Below are 10,956 nucleotides of genomic sequence, written 5' to 3' on the forward strand. Positions count from 1 at the left end.
GCAGTCCCTGCGACGCTACCACGCCCGAGGGGTTCGGTCCTGAGACCTCCAGGTGGGCGACCTGGTGCTTCGGCTGCGACAAGACGCCCGAGGGCGGCACAAGCTCACGCCTCCCTAGGAAGGGTCGTTCGTCATCGCCAAAGTTCTGAAGCCCGAAACTTACAAGCTGGCCAACAGTCAGGGCGAGGTCTACAGCAACGCTTGGAACATCCAACAACTACGTCGCTTCTACCCTTAAGATGCTTTCAAGTTGTTCGTATACCTCATTCCCAGGCAAAGTTTAATCATCAAGGAAGGGTCAGCCTTGCCTCGGCAAAGCCCGACCCTCCCTCGGGGGCTAAAAGAGGGGAACCCCCTCTGTGTCGAAATTTTCAATCAAAAAGGCTTCTGCGTTCTTCGGCTATATCAGTAGCAGGACCCCAAGAAGCGAACGCGGGCGCATGTAAGTGGCAAGGCTGACTGAGCCGAGGGACTCCTACGCCTCTGGAATACGGATACCTCACTTGTCACCTACCACGAAAAATGACTCCTACTTGGGCAAGCCACCCTGCTACTGACGAACGGGGCCGGACATGCAAAATGGAAGGAAAAGGAGCACGGCTTTATACTACGATAATAAAGTGTTTAGGCCTCAGCGGCCGCAAAAGACACACGTGCATTCAAGGAAAACTGCTCCGGCAGAGTTAGGCGTTGCCCGGAGAAGGAGCCGCGCCCTCGGCTTCGTCTCCGCCTTCGGCAAAGTCCACCCTGGCCTCGGGCGACGGCACAGGCGAGAGGATCTCTGCCTCGAAGGTGGTTGCCAGCACCGCGCTCGGGCCCGCGGCGGCCGCGTCGAGCCTCTGGACTTCAGCCAGGGCGGCTTCATCTTCGTCAGGGAGGCAATACCCCTCGCTGACCCGCTCCAGATCCACGATGTAGTGGGAAGCGAGCACATCGAAGGCCCGCCTAACGCCGTGATGCAGCGCCTCGTGGAGTCTGCCGCGCACATGGTCACCCAAGGCCTGCAGGCGACTTTGAGGGGAGCTTCCTGAGGGAACGTCGCCGAAGCCAAAGACCCGGCAGAAGTCCGAGATGGCCTCGGACATGGCCGCGTGGTCGGCCTCCCTCTGCTCGGCCGCCTGGGCAAGCGCCCTGGTGGACTCATCAAGGGCAGACTCGAGCTCTGCGAACAGCCAGAGCGTAAGGCCTCAAACACAAGTGGAGGAAACGAGCTGAAACGAAAACCGAAAACAGCCAGGACATACCTTCGGCTCGGGCACGCTGCTCCGAGGATGCGGCTTGGGCTACGGCTAGGTCTGCTGCAAGGGCCCTAGCCCGGCTTTCGGCCTCGGCGGCCCGGCCCCGAGATTGATCCCGCTCATCGGCGACCTGGTCAAACTCCGACTGCCGTCGCTGCACCTCTGCGCGTGCCGCTGCCGCCTCTGCTCTCAGATCGGCGCAGAGCAACCGAAGGTCCGCCACCTCGGTGCCCTACTGGGAGAGGCACGCGGTAGCCCTGGCAAGCGAGGTCCTCAGGGATCACAGTGAGCCCCAGACATCGACCTCGCGGTGGATGAACGACGACTTGGTGGCGCTCAGGTCCGTCAGATCCTGAGGGAAGGAAGCGGGGCGTCACAAAGGACGTCCTGATCACAAAAAGGGGGTATGCCTGAAATCATTACCTGGAGGATCTTGGGGACATACCTGCAAAAGACCTCCAAGGATGACCGGAGCGACCCCACCGTTGCCTCGGCACACTCGCGGAGCTCGTCCCAAGACTGCTCCTCCCGCTCATAGTCAAGAACGAAGAAGGGATCCGAAGCCTCACGGGTCTGGAACCGGAGCAACTGGCGCCGCCCCTCGGAGCTCCGCCGCGCAGGGACAAGGCTGCCGCTCGGCGGGATGGGTCGCGTTTCCACGCCCCCCTCCTCCGAGGCACCAAGAGGTGATGCCTCGGTCATTTCAGCGTCGGCGGCGATAGGCCGCTCCACGACCAGGACGGTCGCGGCTTCGGCAACAGCTGGCGCTAGCGCCGGCGGCATGTCTGGTGGGCCCGAGGCCACGTCCATGCCAGCCGCCTCCCCCAGCGCGACTGCCACCTCGACAGAAGAGCCGGCCTCGGGAACTCGCTCCACGGCAACTGGTGCCGCCTGGGCCCCCCGCTGTGGGGCGTCTTGCGAGAAGGTCACCTGAACGGCGAGACCCGGCGCGGCACCGGCTGCGGAAGCCGACGCCATCTTGAGGACTTTCCGGGGAGCCAGATCGGTCAGGCCATGGCTCCGCTTGCTGAGAAGGAAAGGAAAGTCGCGGTCAGGACATACAACTGAGGAGCCAGGACGAGGGCGTTCTAAGGTACTTACCCGCTCCGGGCCATGATCAACCGTGCTAGTGGGGAGGTCTCTCGGATCTCGACCCCCGAAGGTACCGCCGAGGTCCGCCTCGCCGCCAGCTTCGGTACCATCCTCACCTTGGGCACCTTGGACGCCCGGGAGATGGACTGCTCAGGCGCTGCCACGGTGACCTGAGGGTCGCTCTCCTGCGCTGCCAGCATGGGCGACGATTTTCGGGGAACAGGCACCTCGGCCTGACTCCCCGGGGTCACCTCAACTTTCCCAGCCGAGGGGTCGAGTACCCCCTCGGTCTACCCCCGCTCTTCGGGCCAGGACCTCGGCGTCCCGACCTCGGGAACTGACGGCGCCAGCCCGCTCGGGGGCTGGCTTGACGACTCCTGGCCTAGCCTCAAACCCGGGCTGAGGCCAAGGCGGGCAGCCATGTCGTCATCCTCGTCATCGTCTTCATCATCATCGTCGTCGTCAGGCGTTTCAGGCGACGGCTCCCTCGGGAGTCCATCCCTCTCTTGCCGACGACGGAGCTTTTCCAAGGCGTCTTGGGCCCGCGTCCGCTCGCGAGCCCGAGCCTTCTTCGCGTCCTTTTTCTTCTTCTTCTCCTCCGCGGCAACCCGCCGCGTCGCTCGGTCCACCGCGTCCTCCGGGACCCATGGCCGGGAAGGCTTGTGACACCCTACCTCCTGGAGACAGATGAAAAGTCTCGGCCGTAAAGACCAAGGGCAATCCGACGCAAGGAGAAAGAAGGAGCAGACACTCACCAGGGACACACACCCGCGGTCGGGACGCATCAAGGGCTGAGAGAGGGCGCTGGCGTCCGGTTTTCCCAATGCGACGGCCACCCGCCCGTGGAGAACGTCGACGGGAAGGGGATCCGAGGACATCCGCGAGCCCTCCAAGTCAGCCTCGGGCGTCATCTCCCAAAGCGGCAACCGCCGCTCCGCCAAGGGAAGCACCCTCCGGCGATGAATGGCGGCAATCACTCCCGCAGCGGTGAGCCCTCCTTTCCGCAACACCTCCAGGGCCTTGAGAAGGGGCTCGAGATTTTTCTGTCTATCGTGCGGGGTCCCGTAGCGCCAAGCATCGGCGGCGACGGTGACCACTCGCTGAGAAAACGACGGGAGCCTCCCGTCGTCATTCCGGAGATAGAACCACCGGCGCTGCCACCCTTTATCCGAGGACGCAAGGACGGCGTGAATATACTGCGACGCCCGCGACTGCCTCAGCTGGAGGATGCAGCCGCCGGCCCGCACCGCCGCGCGGACCCTTCTCTCCCCCGTCGGCGAAGCAAAAAGCTCCACGGAGAAGAAATGAGTCCATAGGTCCCAGTGGGGGTCGATCCCCAAGTATCCTTCGCAAACCGCTGCGAAGATGGTGGCTTGCGAGATGGAGTTGGGGCTGAGGTTGTGCAGCTCCACCCCGTAGTTATGCAGAATCGCCCGCATGAAGCGGCTTGCCGGCACTCTGAATCCCCGCTCGTGGAAGGAGACGAAGCTCACGACGTACCCCGACGGCGGGGACGGGGCGGCTCCGCTCGGGGGGGGAGGATCCACTCCGGCTGACTCTCATCAGAGAGAGGGCGAAGTAAACCCTCAGCAACGAGGTCCTCCAGGTCATCCGCCGTGACTGTGGAGAAAGGCCATGGGTCGCGCGGCGGAGTAATGGTCACCCGGTCGGCCATCACCAAGCAGAGGAGGTGGCGGCGGAAGGGACTGGGTGGGCGGATTCCTTTTCTCTGGCTAAATCTCTCAGGTCGCGAAAACCTAAGAAAGAGGCAAGTTGCAGAGCAAAGAACTGTCACCGGACTCTCCCCCGAGTATATAAAGACCCCGGCGAGACCCGTTCAACGCGTCGCCCGAACCCGCCGCGGGATTCAAAACTCAAAGCGAAACGACCGTTCCTCGAACGGCTTGCGCACGCGCAACGGCTGCCCCGCGAACCACTCGCCCCGTCGCATTAACTCCGTGGCGGGACAGGCGGCGCCTCTGGCAGGAGAAGCGAGCGACGCTTCGCCTTCGCCATAATGACCGCGTGAAAAAAGGTACGCCACGTCATTCGATTTCGTATCCTTTCCCTTTTCCTCTTTCTCTCTCTTACAACAGGGACCGGGAAAGGGGGATACCCCGAAAAGGATCCTTCTCCGTGAAGGAAACAGGCCCCAAGCCTCCATACTGATCAGAGGTTCAAAGGCTGGCCCCTCGGAGGGGTTTAACAGCCGCCTCAGAGCGCTTGGGCTCCGCGCCCACTACTGGTCAGAGGTTTGAAGGCCACCCCCTCGGAAGGGTTCAACGGCCGCCTCAGGCCACTCGGGCTCCGCGCCCACTACTGATCAGGGGTTCGTAGGCTGGCCCTTGAAGGGTTCACAGCCGCCTCAGACACAGAGCGAGGGATGACCCTGGGTACGTTCGATACATAACCAAGGCTCGGGCTACGCTCCCGAGGTACCCTAGGACATTTCCGAGACCAGCGGGAACGATCTTGTAACGGAATCCCATCAGAGGGAGGCATCGAGCCCTCGGACCCCGTCAAAAGGGGACTGGGTCTGGCAGATCACCCGCAGGTACTTTTGGAGCGCGCCTCCGGGCCTCTAGCCGACCCCTAACAAATGGGGCACGGGCGTCCACTCGGATTACCCGTCAGCAGCTCGCTGGAGACACCATGTTCGGCGCCCTCCAAGGGCAACATGGCGCTTTCCCCCCTCCTCCTTGCGGAAAGGCGACGCAGGGGCGTATGTAAAAGAGTCGAGTCTGTCCTTGACCGTCCTCTCGCCCTGTGCAGAGGCTCGGGGGCTGCTCTCGCAAACCCGGCTCCGGCCAAACCGTTGACAGCGTCAACATACCAGCTCGAGAACTTGGGACCCGACCGTGCACCCGGGCTACGACCAGCTCGCATGAGGGAACGACCAGACGGGCCGAAACATTGCGAAATGCATTAAGACCTCGAAGGAGTCAAACCACTCCCCCGAGGCCTCGGGGGCTACACCCGGCGGGTGCGCTCGCGCGCACCCACCGGAACAAGACGCAACCGAGAAAGGCTGGTCCCCTTGCAAAAAAGTGCGACAAAAGCCTCCAAGCGAGTATTAACACTCCCTTCGAGGCTCGGGGGCTACTGTCGGGGACCATAATTAGGGGTACCCTCAAGACTCCTAAATCTCAGCTGGTAACCCCCATCAGCACAAAAGCTGCAAAGGCCTGATGGGTGCGACTTAGTCAGGAATCGGTCCATTCGAGGGACGCGATCACGCCTCGCCCGAGCCTAGCCTCAGGCAAGGGCAGCCGACCCCGGAGGATCTACGTCTCGCCCGAGGACCCTCTCCAGCAACGGACACACCTTCGGCTCGCTCGGGGCCTAGTCTTCACCAAGAAGCAACCTTGGCCAAATCGCCACGCCAACCGACCAAATCGCAGGGGCATTTAATGCAAAGGTGGCCTGACACCTTTATCCTGACGCGCGCCCTCCAGTTGACAGAGCCGAAGTGACCGTAGTCACTTCGCCGCTCCACTGACCGACCTGACAAGAGGACAGCGCCGCCTGTGCCGCTCTGACTGCTGTGCCACTCGACAGAGTGAGGCTGACAGCAGCCAAGTCCGGCCCCAGGCGCCATAAGAAACTCCGCTTCACCCGACCCCAGGGCTCGGACTCGGGCTCAGCCCCGGAAGACGACGAACTCCGCTTCGCCCGACCCCAGGGCTCGGACTCGGGCTCAGCCCCGGAAGACGATGAACTCCGCTTCGCCCGACCCCAGGGCTCGGACTCGGGCTCAGCCCCGGAAGACGACGAACCCCGCTTCGCCCGACCCCAGGGCTCGGACTCGGGCTCAGCCCCGAAGGACGATGAACTCCGCTTCGCCCGACCCCAGGGCTCGGACTCAGCCCTGGCATCAGCCGACGGTCTCCGCCTCGCCCGACCCAGGGGCTCGGATTCGACCTCGGCCTTGGAAGACAGACTCGACCTCAACCTCGGAGGAGCCTTCACCTCGCCCAACCCAGGACACGGACCGACCACATCAACAGGAGGCACCATCATTACCCTGCCCCAAGCTGACTCAGGCTACGGGGAATAAGACCGGCGTCCCATCTGGCTCGCTCCACTATACGAGTAATGATGGCGCCCCGCACGCTCTATGACGACGGCGGCTCTCAGCCCCCTTACGGAAGCAAGAGTACGTCAGCAAGGACTCGACAGCCCCGACAGCTGTCCTTCCGCCAGGCTCCGGCGCTCCTCCGACGACCACGACATCACACGAACCGGGTGCCAAAACCTCTCCGGCTGCCACGATGGCATGTACTTAGGGCGCTAGCTCTCCTTCGCTAGACACGTTAGCACACTGCTACACCCCCATTGTACACCTGGATCCTTTCCTTACGCCTATAAAAGGAAGATCCAGGGCCCTCTTACGAGGGTTGGCCGCGCGGGGAAGGACGGGACAGCGCTCGCGTGAGGCCGCTCGCTCCCTCCCGCGTGGACACTTGTAACCCCCTACTGCAAGCGCACCCGACCTGGGCGCGGGACAAACACGAAGGCCGCGAGATTTCACCTCTCACGCCTGTCTCCCTCCGGCTTCTTCCCCCCTTCGCGCTCCATCTCGCGCCGACCCATCTGGGCTGGGGCACGCGGCGATAATTTACTCGTCGGTCCAGGGACCCCCGGGTTCGAAACGCCGACTATATATATATATATGACAGGTATAACGGGAGTTATAGGCTTCCAATAGTTAAAGGAAGTCCAGGCCGACCACCCCTGCAAACTGGTTCAACCCAGCGCGTCCAACCAGGCTGTCGGGTGCGTCACATTTCCCACGTCTGTTAGCGCAAAAAAAAGAATGTATGCGTGAGTCAAACACGATCCAATGCATGCGCATAAATTTAAGAAAAATATGTGTGGCGGTTTCTATTTTTAAATGCTTTATTTCCTCCATAAATTTAGGATCGCTGCAACAGCCATGCAGCTAGACGCGTAAGGACCATTTTATGATATATACTGAGACTAAATATAATACACTGTGTAGATAATTATGCAATTCGGTATACTACGTAAAAATCTGTTACCAACTGTATGCACACGAATTTATGATGAAAAAAATGTGCAATGAAAGGAAATGAATTGCATGCATAGAAACAAAAAATCGTATTTAATATTTAATTTACTTCATAAATATAGGATCCCTCCAACATCATGCAGCTAAACACATTAGAACTAGTTTATGATATATATTTATACTAATTATACTAAACGGTGTAAGTATTTATGCAATTCGGTACACTGCGTAAAAAATCTAGCTTGTTGTTCACTGGTGGACACATCTCCAGGTTGGAGCATAAAAACCTTAAGTTTTAAGCATAAAATCTCTCAATTATAAGCGTAAATACCTAGCCAATGTGAGAGGTTGATAGCTCTCGTAGGTTCTTATTACGATTCTATTTTTATGGCAGATCCGAAAAACATGGCAGCCGCATGCATGCAGTTTCTATTTTTATACAGATCCAAAAATTATGGCAAAATGCATGCATGAGTCAAACACGTTCTCTTGCATGCGCGTAAATTTAGGAAAGATATATGTGACGGTTTCTATTTTAAATGCTTTATTCCTCCATAAATTTAGGATCGCTGCAACAGCTATGCAGCTAGACTCGTAATGATTATTTTATGATATATAGTGATACTAAATATGCTACACCGTGTAGATAATTATGCAATTGGGTATACTACGTAAAAATCTGTTACCAGCTGCATGCACACAAATTTATGATGGAAAGAATATGCAATGATTGAAATGAATTGCATGCATAAAAACAAAAAAATGCATTTAATGTTTTATTTCTTTCATAAATATAGGATCCCTCCAACAGCCATGCAGCTAAACGCATTAGAACTAGTTTATGATATATACTGATACAAATTATACTACACGGTGTAGGTATTTATGCAATTCGTTACAGTGCGTAAAATATCTGGCATGTTGTTCACTGGTGGACGCATCTCCGGGTAGAGCGTAAAACCTTAAGTTTTGAGCATAGAATCCCTCAATTATAAGCGTAAACACCGAGTCAATGTGAGAGGTTGATAACTCTAGTAGGTTGTTATTACGATCCTATTTTTATAACAGATCCGAAAACATGGCAGCCACGTGCATGCAGTTTCTATTTTTATATAGATCCAAAAATTATGGCAAAATCGTGGGAGTTTTCATTGCATGCGCACAAATTACGAACAACATAAATTAAGGAATTACCTTTGCAATGTGCATGCAAAAAATATGCATGCAGCAAACTGATATACAAACTCCGTGTTTAAGCATAAAATCGTACAATTTTTAGCATAAATAATACATGTGATAGGCATAAAACACAATAATCGAAAAGAAAACACGAATCGAAGGAGGTAGTCGCCGGAGGACGTAGTCGACGACATAAGCACAGATGTATGTCGTCATTGGGGCCTCCCGAACTGCACCGGATCAGAGGATGTCATGCGCGATCGTCGCTGCGCACACCTCGCACCTTCCGTGACGCCGCTCGAACCTCACGCCTCGTGTGTCGTCGTCACTACTCGCACATCGAGGGGCAACGCTTGCTCGCCGGCCGTGGAAGTGCCGCCGCCTCGGGGCCCCGGGAACGCCGCCGCTTGCCCGCACAAGGGCACCGTCGTCGCTCGCCCTCTAGATCGGGGAGCCGTTGCCGCCGACCTGGGAACCGCCGCCTCTACTCCGGATCGAGAAACTGCCGCCACCTCACATCGAGGTCGGGGAGCCGCGGCCACCACAGCCACTGGCCCAGGGGTCCACCGTTGCGCGCGCTATCGGGCAACCGCCGTCGTCGCACGCGTCGTAGCTAATGAATCTGGATGGGGCGTGAAAACTGAACCCTAGCACTCCGGATTTTCTTTTATAGACGTGTGGACCTGATCCGGCTTGACCGGATTGCACTGTCTGGCCTGGGCTTCCTCTAGTTATTGGAAGCCCAGGGCTCCTAATATATAATCTATATATATATATGATAGAATAGCTTTAGAAAAAAAATTATGTTTAAATGTTGAATCATCAGACTCCTCAAAATCTTTCAGACAGAGTTATCCCTAGCCGCTCCATCACAATTGGCTTCAGAACCAAACACTAACCCTTAAAGTTGCAAGGTTATTAAAATCTCCTGATTCTAAAACAATATTAACGGAAGGTCTTTTCACTGTAATTGTTGAAACTAAAATATAAAAAGCATAGAATTAAATAACCTTATTTAGATAGCAAATCGAGATTTCTAAAATCAGGGTTGCACGTATATTTTCATATTTGTATTAGGTCTTGTTCGATTGCATTGGATCGAATGAAATTTAGGGGACTAGATATGTTTTTATTTAATTATTACTATAAAAATATTTAATATCATTGAACCTCTGTTCAGTTCCCTTCGATTGAATCCATAACTATTAGGGGATGGAATGGTTGCCAGGTAGAATACTGGGTAACCAAACATACACGTAATCCTTTTCAATTCACTTCTAACCGAATAAGCTCTTAAAGATGACGCTGTCTCTAGAGCTAGTTTAAAAAATATGTCATAATTAATCCTAGGAATAAACCACAAATAGGAGTTTTCTCGGATGATAGAATCCACCCAATCAACATAGGAGATACGCCTAAGTTTTCTGTGTCCTATTTATCTTCTTTTATTCATCGAGAACTCCACGTACATCTATGTTTCTTCTCCAAAAGGAGTGAGAAGCCATGAAACGATGCTTTCGAATATACCTTCTTTGTTCTACATGCCTACATTCGTTTTTGGATCACGCAGTCGTGGCAAAAACATCGTTCCTAGACATGTTTGAAATAGTATCTTGTAGAGAATTCTGAAAATGCTTATATAATATGTGAATGGAATATTTGAATCACTTATTGCACCAGAGTAAAAATAAATCAGCATCCTATAGACAACTTACAATAAACCATTTTACATAAAAACGTCAAAAAGTAAAGGAAAACAAATATAACTTCCAGCCAATTAATTACAATGCAGCATGCTCACAAGTGATATACTTCGTGCATTATGATAGTACACAGATCATATTTGATGGTATAGATCATATTTGATGGTATAGTACAACAGTTGGTTGTACGATACGTGATGATCCAATAGCAAGCCTGTATGATGGACACTGTCCACAACAAATAATTTTAAAATTAAAGTGAATATATGACCTACATACTAGACATTAAACTGCAGATGCTACAATTTATCCTAGCCAAAAGGTCGAGAAAGATATGAGTTTCAAATAAAACTCGCCTCTTTTTATAGCTAACTCGAACGTACTATTCGGGAGTGTTGCGCTGTGTGCTGCTTCGTGTAGTGTTAGGCTTGAGTATTTTCTCATGACTCATCTAGTATGTAATAGTCCACGTTACTTGACGACACAGACGATGGACCGCAAGTTAGATCAGAAAGAAGAGGTGTAACTATCCAGGAGTGTTTCGTTGTGTGTGTGGCTTCGTGTTGTGTTGGACTTCAGTGTTTTCTCACAGCTCATCTAGTATGTAATGGTCCACGTCACCTGATGATGCACGACGGCGGTGGACCACGAATTAGATTAAAAATAAGTATATGGACTTTTTTGCAAAACAGCCGATGGTGAAAACCAGAAA

At 54.4% G+C, this 10,956-nt stretch overlaps 1 pseudogene; it reads right to left on the reverse strand.

Moving 5' to 3' along the window:
- Positions 1-10,404: 10,404 nt before the first annotated feature.
- Positions 10,405-10,580, reverse strand: LOC111590651 (uncharacterized; annotated as a pseudogene).
- Between the last annotated feature and the right edge of the window lie 376 nt (positions 10,581-10,956).

This window comes from Zea mays, chromosome 1 (genome assembly GCF_902167145.1).
Source record: "Zea mays cultivar B73 chromosome 1, Zm-B73-REFERENCE-NAM-5.0, whole genome shotgun sequence".
NCBI classification, from domain to species: domain Eukaryota; kingdom Viridiplantae; phylum Streptophyta; class Magnoliopsida; order Poales; family Poaceae; genus Zea; species Zea mays.